Here is a 12,910-nt window from a genome sequence, read left to right as displayed (position 1 = left end):
GAGAGAGAGAGAGAGAGAGGAGTGGAGTCTGACTGAGTACACAGGTACGACCACCTCATCTTCCACACAGAGCCCAGATCAGCCGTTCAGGCAGATTAGAGGTGAGGAGGGGGAGGCTCCATTATTCCTGTGCAACACAAACTGCTGGGAAACAAGGGATCGGCGTCCCGGAGTTTCAAGCACAACAATAAACACACAGCAATAATAAAATCTGTTTTTCTACTTCCTGTCCAGTCTGTCAGCCTGACTTGGTTGGACGAGGGTGAAGCGTGCTTCGGTGGCCGGTTCAAATCCCTCGATTTGTGGCCGTGGGCGTTTCTCTGGCGTCTCAGAGGGAAGAAAACCTGAGTTAAACTCCGGCCTGCAAACACGGGGGAATCCGCAGTGTGATCGGGCAGTGATCAGGAGCTTCTTGTGAAGGGGGGGGAGCAGAAGCGAGGTTCAGGTCAGCATGCGGGGGAGCGTGCGGTTGCAGCACGTTCAGGATCCAGGTGAAGAAAAAAATACGTTCACGTTCACATGGCAGCTCACATTGGAAATGATCCAGCAAAACAACAGGATCCTGGTAAGAAATGAGAATTGATCATGAAGACCTGCAGTGTGAACAAAGTGGAACTCGCTATTAATCTACTTGCTGCTGTTGATGTCAGACATAAAGCTTGGAGATGCTGGGGATTGAACCCACAACCTCATACATGCTAATGGGTCTGAAGGGAGGTTAATGTTTTGAATGAAGAAGAGCAATCAGTGTGAAGACAAGGGAGGGACAGACTGCAGCCACCATGTCCATGTTGAAGCCTGGAGTGTTTTAACAATCCTGTCTGCTGGTCTGACTCCAAACTACACCTCTTCCTCCTCCACCTCATGTTGAAGCCTGTAAAATCAATCCAACATGTCATCACTAAGGTAGTTGGTGTCACTGAAAGTTTCTGTCACTTTCATCTTCAACAAGACTCCTTTGATCTTACCTTGATCAGCTGTTGAGACCAAAGACCTGAGTCCCCTCCTTCAGTATTCTGTGAAATCTACAGTGAAATGATATGAAATGTGAAAAGCAGACAGAATGTAAAAGTGAAGAAGACTGTATTCAATACTTTTAGTCTTGATGGTCGATGTCATCCCCACACAAATGACGGCACAAAAGCAAAACCAACCTTAAACACAGAGATCCACAGAAAGAGTTGTTGTGTTGATGTAATCTAAGAAGTAAAGCTGAGCTCTGGAATCCTGCAATCTCACAAACAATATCATGGAGCCTCTGCTGGAATATCCTAGATTGTGTCATCCAAGTATTAATATTCCAGAGTGCAGTGAGAAGCTGAACACCACACTGGAATCTGATTACATGAACATTAGTCTGAATAAGACGATCGGGCAAGAATGAACATTTATGCATAATAGAAACCAACTTGGAGAAATGTAGAGCTCGGCTGGAAGACTAAAAAACAATAGCCACCGTTTTGGAGCAGCATCGAGACCAGAGACACTGAAGGACGAGAGAAAGCTGAAGACGTCCTGACAGAAAACATATCTTATCTACATTGGGACGCCCCCAGATGTCCAGAGGGACGGCGCCTGTGACTGACGGTGCCATGGCTCGTCTCCTGCTGTGTAGATTATTAATGCTCATCTTTTCAAACTATATGATCAGATCAGCCCAAATAACAAATGGAAAGAGTTGATGGAGGACAAGTTTGATAAACAGGACAGGTCCAAACAAACGGTTCCTCCTTTTACAATCGATCCCGACTCACCTGAACACTTGCTGCTGGGTTTATGCAAAAGTTTCTGTTTTCAACTGCTTTAATTTATTGACTTTTATGTTTGTATGTATGTTTGTGTGCAGGATGAGTGCAGGAGGAGGTGCAGAAGAAGGTGCAGGAGGAGGCGCATGAGGAGGTGCAGGAGACGATGCAGGAGGAGGTGCAGAGGATGCCCAGGAGGAGGCGCAGGAGGAGGCACAGGAAGAGGCACAGGAGGAGGTGCAGGAGGAGGAGGTGCAGGAGGAGGCACAGGAAGAGGCACAGGAGGAGGTGCAGGAGGAGGTGCATGAGGAGGCACAGGAGGAGGTGCAGGAGGAGGCACAGGAGGAGGCACAGATGTGTGCAGGAGGAGGCGCAGAAGGAGGTGCAGGAGAAGACACAGGAGGAGGTACAGAAGGATGTGCAGGAGGAGGCACAGTAGGAGGTGCAGGGGGAGATTTTTCCTGATTCACACCAAAGTAGTTCAATCCTGCAGCCGGTCAGTGAGGATTGAAACAGATTGTTTCTCCTCCACCAATAAACAGAGCAACACCATTACCCACAATCCCTTGCTCTCATGGTAAAACCCTGAACCGGGCCAGAATCAGCTCTATTTGATTCAGCTCTATTAAGTTTGATAATTGTTTCATTTCTGGACAGAATTGATTCCATCATTTTACAGGCCGGATGTTGGTTCACAAGCTTTTCTGGCTGATCTGGACTTTGGGACTTTGGGACTTTTGGACTTTTGGAATTTTTCCCCCTGAGGTTGGACCTGAACATTTCCTGAATGTTGCCTGGCAGCAGGTTGTTGGTTGCTTTAAATCGTATTTGAAGAGTTTTGAACTGGATCAGCTCAGTGAATGTGAGTTTTCCACTGTAAGAACAGTGAATGTGTGATTCATAAGAGTCTTGCTGCTCTTTTGTAAAGTCATGAGTCTTTGGAATGAATTGTGAAAAGAGTTTCCCCGGACCTCCACATGAAGAGTTCGATAAAGAAGCAGCAGGGAATTGTAAAGGATTAGAAGGGATTTCTAAACTAACAGATCTTTAGCTTTGGCCGGACTGAGAAGCTTCTGGAAAGTTTATTTTGGAAGTTTTGAAGTTTCCAGCAAAGTTTGATTTTTACTCCAAAGAATTGGTTTGGATTCACTCTTTCAATATGTCCCCCTCTGGACCTTTATCTGATGTTTTATCTTCTAAATCATGATTCCTGGAGCTGTTTGACCCTTCTGATGATGTGTTGTTGCAATAGTAATCCTACACTACAGTAATCTAGTACTACTAGTGGCACTAGTACTCAGGATGAAAGAAGTGGTACTGAGTACTGAAGCCAAGATTTTACTTCACTTTGTCTTCAGACGAAGACGGAAATCTAAGTTAGGGAAGAAAGGTTGGTTTGTTTTTTAGCCTCTAATGTTTTTTCTTTCAACGGCCCGAATACTCCTCCTGGACCTCCTCCTGTGCCTCCTCCTGGACCTCCCCCTGCACCTCCTCCTCCTCCTCCGTACTGAGTGAAGCCCTGAAGGAAGACAAATGATTAGTGACACAGAAGCTTCTCCTAGTCACTTGTCCTCCCTGGAAGGAGCTGAACTGGTTTTCACAACTCAAGTCGTCCTTCAGGAAGACCATGCAGCCTCTTCACTGGTCTAACCGCAGTGTCACAGCGCCCCCTACTGGCAGCATGTCCTCAGAGCCCGCTCTTCACATTAAAAGAAACATTTCTCAGGAGAAAAATACACCTTAACACAAAATAATAATTACAGATGTGAGGCTACAAATAGAATCAGCAGCATTCATTTGCAGTTACATTATAATATTTACACTTTCTAAGCAGGAGGAGTAGGAGGTGCAGGAGGAGGCAAAGGCGGAGGCGCAGGATGAGCCCAGGAGAAGGTGCAGGATGTGTGCAGAAGGGTGCGTAGGAGAGGGTGCAGGAGGAGGCGCAGAGGGAGGTGCAGGAGGAGGAGAAGGAGAAGGTGCAGGAGGAGGCACAGGAAGAGTCCAGGAGGAGGTGCACTGCAGGAGAAGGCGCAGGATGAGGCGCAGAAGGAGGTGAAGGAGGAGGAGCAGGAGGCGTCCAGGAAGAGGTGCAGAATGTCTGTAGGACGAGGTGCAGGTTGTGTACAGGAGGAGGTGCAGGATGTGTTCAGAAGGGTGCGGAGGAGGAGGTGCAGAAGGAGGTGCAGGATGTGTGGAGGAGGAGGAGGATGCACAGGATGAGGCACAGAAGGAGGTGCAGGAGGAGGTGCAGGATGAGTCCACTAGGAGGCGCAGGATGTCTGTAGGAGGAGGCACAGGATGTGTACAGGAGGAGGTGCTGGAGGAGGCGCAGGATGTGGTGCAGGATTTTTGCAGGAGGAGGCGCAGGAGGTGTGCAAGAGGAGGCGCATGAGGAGGTGCAGGAGGAGGAGGAGGTGCAGGAGGAGGAGAAGGTGCAAGAGGAAGCGCAGGAAGAGTCAAGGTGGAGGTGCAGGATATCTGCAGGAGGAGGCGCAGGAGAAGGTGCAGGAGGAGGTGCAGGATGTGTGCAGGAGGAGGTGTAGGATCAGGTGCAGGATGTGGCGAAGAATCTTTGCAGGAGTCGCAGGAGGTGTGCAAGAGGAGGCGCAGGATGTGTGCAGGAGGAGGTGCAGGAGGAGGCGCAGGAGAAAGTGCAGGAGGAGGTGCAGGATGTGTGCAGGAGGAGGTGTAGGAGCAGGTGCAGGATGTGGCAAAGAAGCCTTGCAGGAGGAGTCGCAGGAGGTGTGCAAGAGGAGGCGCAGGATGTGTGTGTGTGCAGGAGGAGGCGCAGAAGGGGGAAGAAGGGGGGAGGAGGAGGTGCAGGAGAAGGCGCAAAAGGATGATGTCACTCTCCTCTGACCTCCATGATGTCACTCTCCTCCATTATGTCACTCTCCTCTGGCCTCCATGACGTCACTCTCCTCTGGCCTCCATGATGTCACTCTCCTCTGATCTCCATGATGTCACTCTCCTCTGGCCTCCATGATGTCACTCTCCTCTGATCTCCATGACGTCACTCTCCTCTGGCCTCCATGATGTTACTCTCCTCTGATCTCCATGATGTCACTCTCCTCTGACCTCCATGATGTCACTCTCCTCTGGCCTCCATGATGTCACTCTCCTCTGATCTCCATGACGTCACTCTCCTCTGGCCTCCATGATGTCACTCTCCTCTGACCTCCATGATGTCACTCTCCTCCATGATGTCACTCTCCTCTGACCTCCATGATGTCACTCTCCTCTGACCTCCACCTTCAGATCAGACTCTTCTTCTCCCACACATGATGGACCCAGACAGGACAACAAACCAGTGTTGCAGCAACATGGTTGCCTGTCGTTAAAGCAATAACCAAGCAGACCCGGCGCTCCACCACACAGACAGCAATGAAAACAAGGCTCTTTAAGGAAAAGGCCAGACAGCCAGCATCTATGACAAGCTGAGCCTCTGTCATCACTAATAACTTACTGATGAGGTTTCCATCCAGTGGTGGGTAGTTTGAATCCCATCCAGAAGACATGACATCAAGAATGTCTCTAATCCAGTAAAACATCCATTGTAGCCAACATGAAGTGTCCAGAGTCCAAAGTGTCCAAATTAAAAGCCTCCAACAGTTTGAACATCCAGTCTCCAAGGTATTTCTGAACTATGTACAGTAACGTGGCCTCATATTTTATAGCACCATCTTCCTCTCCTCCATCCTCACAAACCTTTCAGCCACCTCCTTCTTATCAAGCACAACGTCTCTCTATGGAGAGCAAAGTGAGCTTTGAGAGTCTGGCCTCCTTCATGCCCAGAGAGAGTTTGGAATTCATTTCAGGCTGAAACTGTGTTCTGCATTTGCACTAGTGACTGACTGGTATGTCCTTTCCAAATGGCTGCAGATGATGAAGGGCAGAACAGCTTCTGTGGTGTTGAGCTTGATTTCTAGTTCACTACACATGGCAGAGAAAGAAAGAAATCCATCCCAGACCTGCTCAGCTGTATTCTGGCTCTTATATTGGTAGAATCATTACACATTACACTCTAGAACCATTACACTCCTATGATAATAATCTTTGTGCCTCCATTTTGTCTCTTGCTGCCGGCTCGTATCGTCTCCACAATAGAGGACAGATGCTGTAAAGTTTTATTGTTAAGTTGAGAGGCTTTTTTTGTGTTTTTCATCAAACCCCCGTCCACTTTGAATGGGAAATTTTTCTTTCTTTTTTTTCAGAAACAATGAGCCAAATCTTAACAAAAGTCACACTATTCCTGAATGTTCTGAATGTTTTGATGTGCTTTGTGAATCCGTGCAACCAAGCTAACATGCTAACATGTTGTTTTTTTTACATGCTAATATGTATGTGAGCTAATGTATGTTATGTGACGATGTTTTAATAAAGTATTAGTAAAAGTGAAATAATATCAGAAAATAATAGTAACGGGGAAAAAGTATTAATAACCTACCAACTAGAGCTACACTCGGTAGAGCGCAGATCTTCACTAATGCCACATTTGTTTAGAGACCCAAGTTAGCAACACGAGCATGATATCTATTAGCTCATCTAAATGCTAACTAGGCAGACTAAGTTGCTATAACACTGAGCAGGGAGCATCTCCATGGCAACAGACACTGATCTCCTTTGTTCTCCTTTGATCTCCATGAGGTGCCTCTATCTGCTGAATAGAATCCACAGGTGGTAATGAGACATTGAGGGACTCCGCCGCTCTCTGATTATACAACTAAACACTCCTGTGAGCTACAAGCTTTAAATACTGGAGTTTCAATCACAGCAGGACGTCTGCTTAGCCAAGTCTTAGAACCTTGGGAGTTCTCTTTGACAAAGACCTGTCATTAGTGCAGCACTGGAAGCAGCATACCAGGAACTGCTTCTTTCAACTCAGGAAAAGATCTAAACTTAGGGACATGGTCTCACGGAATGATTTGGAGCTTCTCATTCCTGCTTTTGTGTCTTCGTGTTTCGATTTTTGGAACCGTTTGTTTTCATGTCTGAAGAAGAAGGAGCTCTCTCCACTGCAATTAGTGCAAAACTCTGCAAAGAGGATTCTGAGCCGTACTAATAGGAGGACTCACGTGTCCCCGGTTCTAAAATAACTTCATTGGCTGCCAGTGTCCTATAGGATCCAGTTTAAAGTTCTGGTCCTGGTCTTCAGAGCCTTGCATGGTCAGGCTCCTTCTTATCTCAGTGATCTGGTCCAGCCTTACACCCCTAAACGGCTCTGAGGTCTGTGGATCAGAACCTGCTGAAGGTTCCACGCTCTCATTTTCTCACTAGAGGTGACCGATCCTTCCAGGCTGTTGCTCCGAGGCTTTGGAAGGATCTTCTTCCCTCTTTGTGCTCAACTGACTCTGTTGACACCTTCAAGAACAAACTTAAGACTCGTCTATTAGTTCAGGCTTTTAATGTCCAGCCCTGCATTAGTATAGTGACCCAGCCTGGGTTTAGGGCTTTAAACCTTAATGCCCACCGCAGCATTAGTATAGTGACCAAGCCTGGGTTTAGGGCTTTGATCCTTAATGTCCATCCCTGCATTCGTATAGTGACCCAGCCTGGGTTTAGGGCTTTGATCCTTAATGTCCAGCCCTGCATTAGTATAGTGACCAAGCCTGGGTTTAGGGCTTTGATCCTTAATGTCCAGCCCTGCATCAGTATAGTGACCAAGCCTGGGTTTAGGGCTTTGATCCTTAATGTCCAGCCCTGCATTAGTATAGTGACCCAGCCTGGGTTTAGGGCTTTGATCCTTAATGTCCAGCCCTGCATTAGTATAGTGATCAAGCCTGGGTTTAGGGCTTTGATCAGCACAATGGACAAGTGGTTGGCTTGTTGTGGTGAACGCTTTATATTGGCGACTGCAAGTCACAGTACTTAGTATGTTTACTACTGTAATTGAAGTAGAAGATAAATAAACTCTTTCATTTTAATACATGCTTCATTTGACTTTATCTTAACATGAGCCTCGCCTATAAGAAAGAATAATTTATGTAGAATAAATCTGATATTGTTTATTATAATACACATTGATTTATTGCTTGTTTGTTGAGAAATACATGAGAAGAGTCCTTGAAAAAATAATTGCATATTAAATCTCAATATTTAGAAAAAAAATTGCAATTACATTATTTTCCAAAATCATTCAGCCCTAACACACACACACACACACACACACACACACACACACACACACACACACACACACACAGACACACACACACACACGTTTCAATCATCTTGTTATTTATCACCCAGATGCTTCATTTTCCCTGAAACCCCCTGAAATACTGAAACCTACTGAATGATGCCATCTCTAACTGGAACTACCAGAATGTGTGTTTATGTTTCCTGCTGTGTGTGTGTGGGTGGGGGTGTGTGTGTGTGTGTGTGTGTGTGTGTGTGTGTGTGTGTGTGTGTGTGTGTGTGTGTGTGTGTGTGTGTGTGTGTGTGTGTGTGTGTGTGTGTGTGTGTGTGTGTGTCTGTGTACCGTGGCTCCCTGAGTGAGTTCTTCAGCCCAACCAGCTGCTCCTGAAGGGTCAATCTGTTAAAGAAATTGCCCTCAGGGGATTAAGATAGTATGATAAAGGAAATAATCTTTGCTTCTATAGTTTGTAATTGATCTTTTGGATTATTTTTGTAGCTCAAACACGCTGGTTGACATTGTCACAAGGACACACAATTTGTCGTCTTGCTTTTGCATCCATGTATTTTTGAAAGTGTTTGACTTGAGTGAGCGTACCAGGAGGATGTTGACCTTGATGGTGGATCTCTAGAGATCACCAGACCAAAGAAGCTGTTCTGTCATAACCAGGTTCTGATTCAGGAAGGAACAAGGAGAAGAAGCAGCAACTTAACGGCCGAGCTAAACAATCAACCTGCAGACAGACACAGACGGGTCTTAGAAAGGAAGTTCCTCACTGTTCAGCAGGCTGATGCTCATCACAGCTCTTGCTAATGTCAATCTTTGGTTTTCCTGTCAGGAGGACTGAGTTAGTTCAGCTTGGTTGATTTGTCCCTCTTCTGGTAAAGAGGTGTTTAGTGAAAGAGTAAGATAGCTGCTCTAGACTTGGAGACAATGTTAGCAGTGATCAGGAGAAAGACAGAGAAGCAATCTGCAGGATGTGGAGAGGAGGATTGAACCTGCAGCTGATTCTCAGCCTTTAGAAGAACTCGGTCTTTGTATTCATGGAGGTGGAACTGAAGCTGAAATGACTGTGGATTGAGAGCAGGATTATTGTCTGACTCCAGAGTAGGAAACCTTCTCTGCCACACAAAGCCAGATTGTGTCCGTCTCTTTACACTCGTCTCGCATTAGTAGACATCCTGGAAAGACGTCCAGCCTCTTTCCTGTGAGTTGAACTTTTGTAGAGGTGAAACTAGTTTGTTGTCTTACCTGAACTTTGCTTGTCAACATGCCGGCTCCACCCACTGTTGATCTGAAGAGGCGGGACCAAGGAAATATGTGGACTGACTCGATAGGCTTTGAGCCTCGAGGCGAGATTAGCCCAAGTCACAAGAGGAGGATTTCTTCTTTGCAATCTGGAAAATCCCCAAGACCTGACAGAGTACCTGCTGAATGTTTTAGTACTTTTCCTGGCTCTTGGTGCTCCGGCTGAGTTTAATGTTTTCAGGTACAAGTAAGCTGGGCCAGCTTCCTAAATCACCCACGAGGCCTTGCAAAGAAAGGTAAAGATACATCAGAGGCTCCTCTTACAGATCAATATCCTCGCTTAAGGGAGATGTAAATATTTCAGCTGAAGTTCTGTCTTGTAGACTCGAGGACATTCTGGCCTCAGTTATTTCAGACAGTCATACTGGGTTTTTAAAGAATTACCACTCCTATTTCAGGAATCTCTTCAAAGTCAGTGAAAACATTGGCTTTGATTCAAACTTCATAAAGTGGGTGGGGCTCCTGTGTTCATGTCTCTCTGCTTCAATTCTCACCAAGTCCCAGGTGTCCCACCCTTTCAGTCTTCAAAGAGGACCTCAACAAACATGTCCTGACATGTCCAGCCGTTTGAGGAACTTTGGAAGCTTATTTAAGAAGACAAATATGTTTCTACACTGAAAACATGAAATGAAGAGCCAACAAGGAAACATTGAAACCAACGAATATAATCAAAGGATTAGATTAAGAACTTATTCAAATTAATAGCCAAGGCCTCGCAAAAATAAAATGACTGGAACTCCAAACTAAACACGACCGTTTAACAACATACCCGGTTGAACAGCAGCTTTTAAAACACAAGAGTCTACACTACTTACTAGTGTTGTTCCGATGCCAATTTTGTGTTCCGATACCGATACCTGGTTCCATACTATCGGCCGATATCGATACCGATACTTACCTATACTGCAGTGTTTAAAAAAAGATATGGCCTGTTTTTCTTCCAGTTTTTAAGAACTGCATACTCACTTGGTTGTATAAATCATTGCTATTATAGCTTTATCTGTGAAAAATTTGTGAAACAGGACAAAAACACCAACACAGTAAATGTAGGACAACTTTTTTATTTCCTGCCTGGTATGGGTGGAACTGAAAAAATAATAAACTTTAATTAAACCTGAGCTTTAGCTCACAAATGCCAAAAAATAGTGCAATATCCATGTACCGGTAAATACATGTAAAACAGTAGTTCAACCGCAGTTAAATTGAAATTAAAATAACAAATAATATAGATATGAGGCTTTTCTTGGCATGCACTGAATACGTCACCATACATGGATCAGGAGTCGGGGCAGCAGTGAGTGAGAGTCGGGAGAGAGAAAAACACAATGCGCTGCGTATCGGTGAGTTAATAGCTCGTACCTGCCGATACCGATACCAGCTTTTAGTGTGGTATCGGTCCCCCTCCCGATACTGGTATCGGTATCAGCACAACACTACTACTTACATTAAGATAAATCAGAGAAACTACAAGCAAACTAACTGAAATAATCAGCGCAAAACAACAAATCAGAAAAAATTACAATAGAGAATGTTGAAATCAATAGAGACCTTTCAAAATAAGACATTTTTCGGAAGTTTCACTCAAGACTCTAAACCTCTGAATTTCCAGAAAACTGCTTCTAAGGAGAACTTCCTAAATAATCCATCCATCTTGTATCCCCCTCATGGTGGTGGGGTAGTGACGCTGATCCCAGCCTGCTATGGACGAGGACAGGACACACCTGGACAGGTCTCCGTCTATCACAGGACAAACACACACACTCATGTTCACACCGAGGGGAAATTTATGTTATCGGTTAACCTTACATGCATGTTTTTGGACCGTGAAACCCATGGACACATGGGGAAACATGCAAACTCCACATAGAAAGGCCCCAGCTGGTATTTTAACCATTTCTCTCTGAGGTGAGGGGGAAAACCACCGTTCCACTGTGTGGTCCTCTTCAACCATCCATACTTCCCTAATCTTATAGAAAATACCAGGGCCAGGTTATATGACCTATTTCACCAGAGGAATTTGCTGCTGCTATCTCAATACTGAAATCTGGACAATCTCCAGGACCTGATGGATGATGTCATCTTCTTGGCTTTTGGCGTCAAGTTAATCAAGCACTCACATGCCCGCTCACTAGAAGCACTTCAGCTCAACTTCCAGTAGCTGTGAAATAATCTGTTTGTTCCTGATGCTGCCTCTGATACTCCAGATCTCCTCTCCGGTCCCAGGCCAGCCTCGCTCTGACTGGTACTTGATGAGGTCATTCCATCTTAGGGTGGGTCTGCCTGCTTGCTTTGCAGGGTGTCTAGGAGACGGCCGTCTCTTCCTGTCCCGCAGTGAAAGCAGTGATTGTGTGTCTGCTTGCTAAGTGGTGTCCTCATCAGGGGCCGTAAGCTGTGTACTAAACATGTGTCCTGATGGGGAGACGTCGTGATTGCGCAGAAATACCGGCGGAAGAAGAAGCAGATTAAAAATAAACGTGATCCTAGGAATAGTAATCTGAGCACCTCGCCTCTTAAAGACGGAGGCACAAGAATAAATATAAATCATTTTGGTCGATATTCCTGGTCTAAAACTCTGGTCTATTCTGGAGTGTTTCCTCCTCCAGAAGCTCACAGAGCTGGCTGCATGTTTCAGCCACAATGTCTGGGGAACCAAACGTTCATATGCTGCTGATTTTCTCTGAGCTGAACAAACTGAACGCTTCTCTGCAAGGTGGCCGTACACATGTATGACAGAATGGAAGGCTTTCTCCAAACCAGCAGAAGATGGAGGGAGCGCATCAGAAAGGGAAGATCCTCCATGTCTCCATCAGTGGAGGAACTGGCAGGTTCTGCTGTGCTCTCTCCTCCTGTAACACCAGCAGTTCCTGACCACTGGGAGGCGCTGGAGGGAGGATTTCAGAGCTCCTTTACTGATATGGTTTGACCTCTGCCTGACGACCTCCGTCCGTCCAAGGACACATCAGTTGCTGCTCATCAGGGTCAGAGGTCACACTAATGTGGGAGTATGTGAGCATCCACAGACGGCTTGAGGATTGACGTCACTTCTACATGTCTGCTTCAGATAAAAACATGAATCTGAATTATTCCAGCAGCTCAGTGTCGTAGGCAAGACGTCAGTTTGAAACAGGCAGTGGCACGGCCACCCTGCAGCTTGTTCATGTTTAAAAACATGAAAATATCAACCTGTGTATTACTTCAATAGCTTAGTATTGAATGGACAATAACACAGTAGCTCTGTTTATACATGGCACCAGGCCAGCTTCATATAAAACACAGTTTCATACAAAATATATAGTCGGGGTCCCTGCTCCGTCTCTCCATCAGTTTGGGGTCCTTGGCCTGGAAAACCTTGAAGACCCCTGGTTATGATACAAGCTCTAAAGTGTGTCTGATGTTGCTTTATAAAGTTTCAGTTACAATCCAGGCTGGTCAACGTTTCATTCGCAGCTGTTTGGAGAAGTTTCATATTTTATCTTTAAAATGTATTAAGTCAATTCAACATTTTAACTCTTTCAACATCTTTGCTCCTTTTTAGATAGAATTTTATGTTTTTAAACCTCTTTTGTTTTGAATCTCATTTAAGGTTTTTTATCTTTGCTGTTGTAAGATGTTTTTTCCCCATTACTAGTTTTTGCTTGTTTTTCTTTTTCATTTGTTGTTTTTTTCAAAGCGGTTTTCACAAGAGACCAGATTCCTTTTGAAAAAGAATCTGGTGTGTAAA

The 12,910-nt window shown here is 45.4% G+C and overlaps 1 protein-coding gene across 3 annotated transcripts in view; it reads left to right on the top strand.

Moving 5' to 3' along the window:
• Positions 1 to 12,910, top strand: part of LOC308128325 (protein NLRC3-like) — a 434,409-nt gene that overhangs the window by 337,732 nt on the left and 83,767 nt on the right. The window lies entirely within an intron of this gene.

Source organism: Lipophrys pholis (genome assembly GCF_963383615.2).
Source record: "Lipophrys pholis genome assembly, contig: SCAFFOLD_32, whole genome shotgun sequence".
NCBI classification, from domain to species: domain Eukaryota; kingdom Metazoa; phylum Chordata; class Actinopteri; order Blenniiformes; family Blenniidae; genus Lipophrys; species Lipophrys pholis.
The sequence above is the reverse complement of the archived record's forward strand: the minus strand, read 5'-3'. Positions and strand labels throughout refer to the sequence as shown.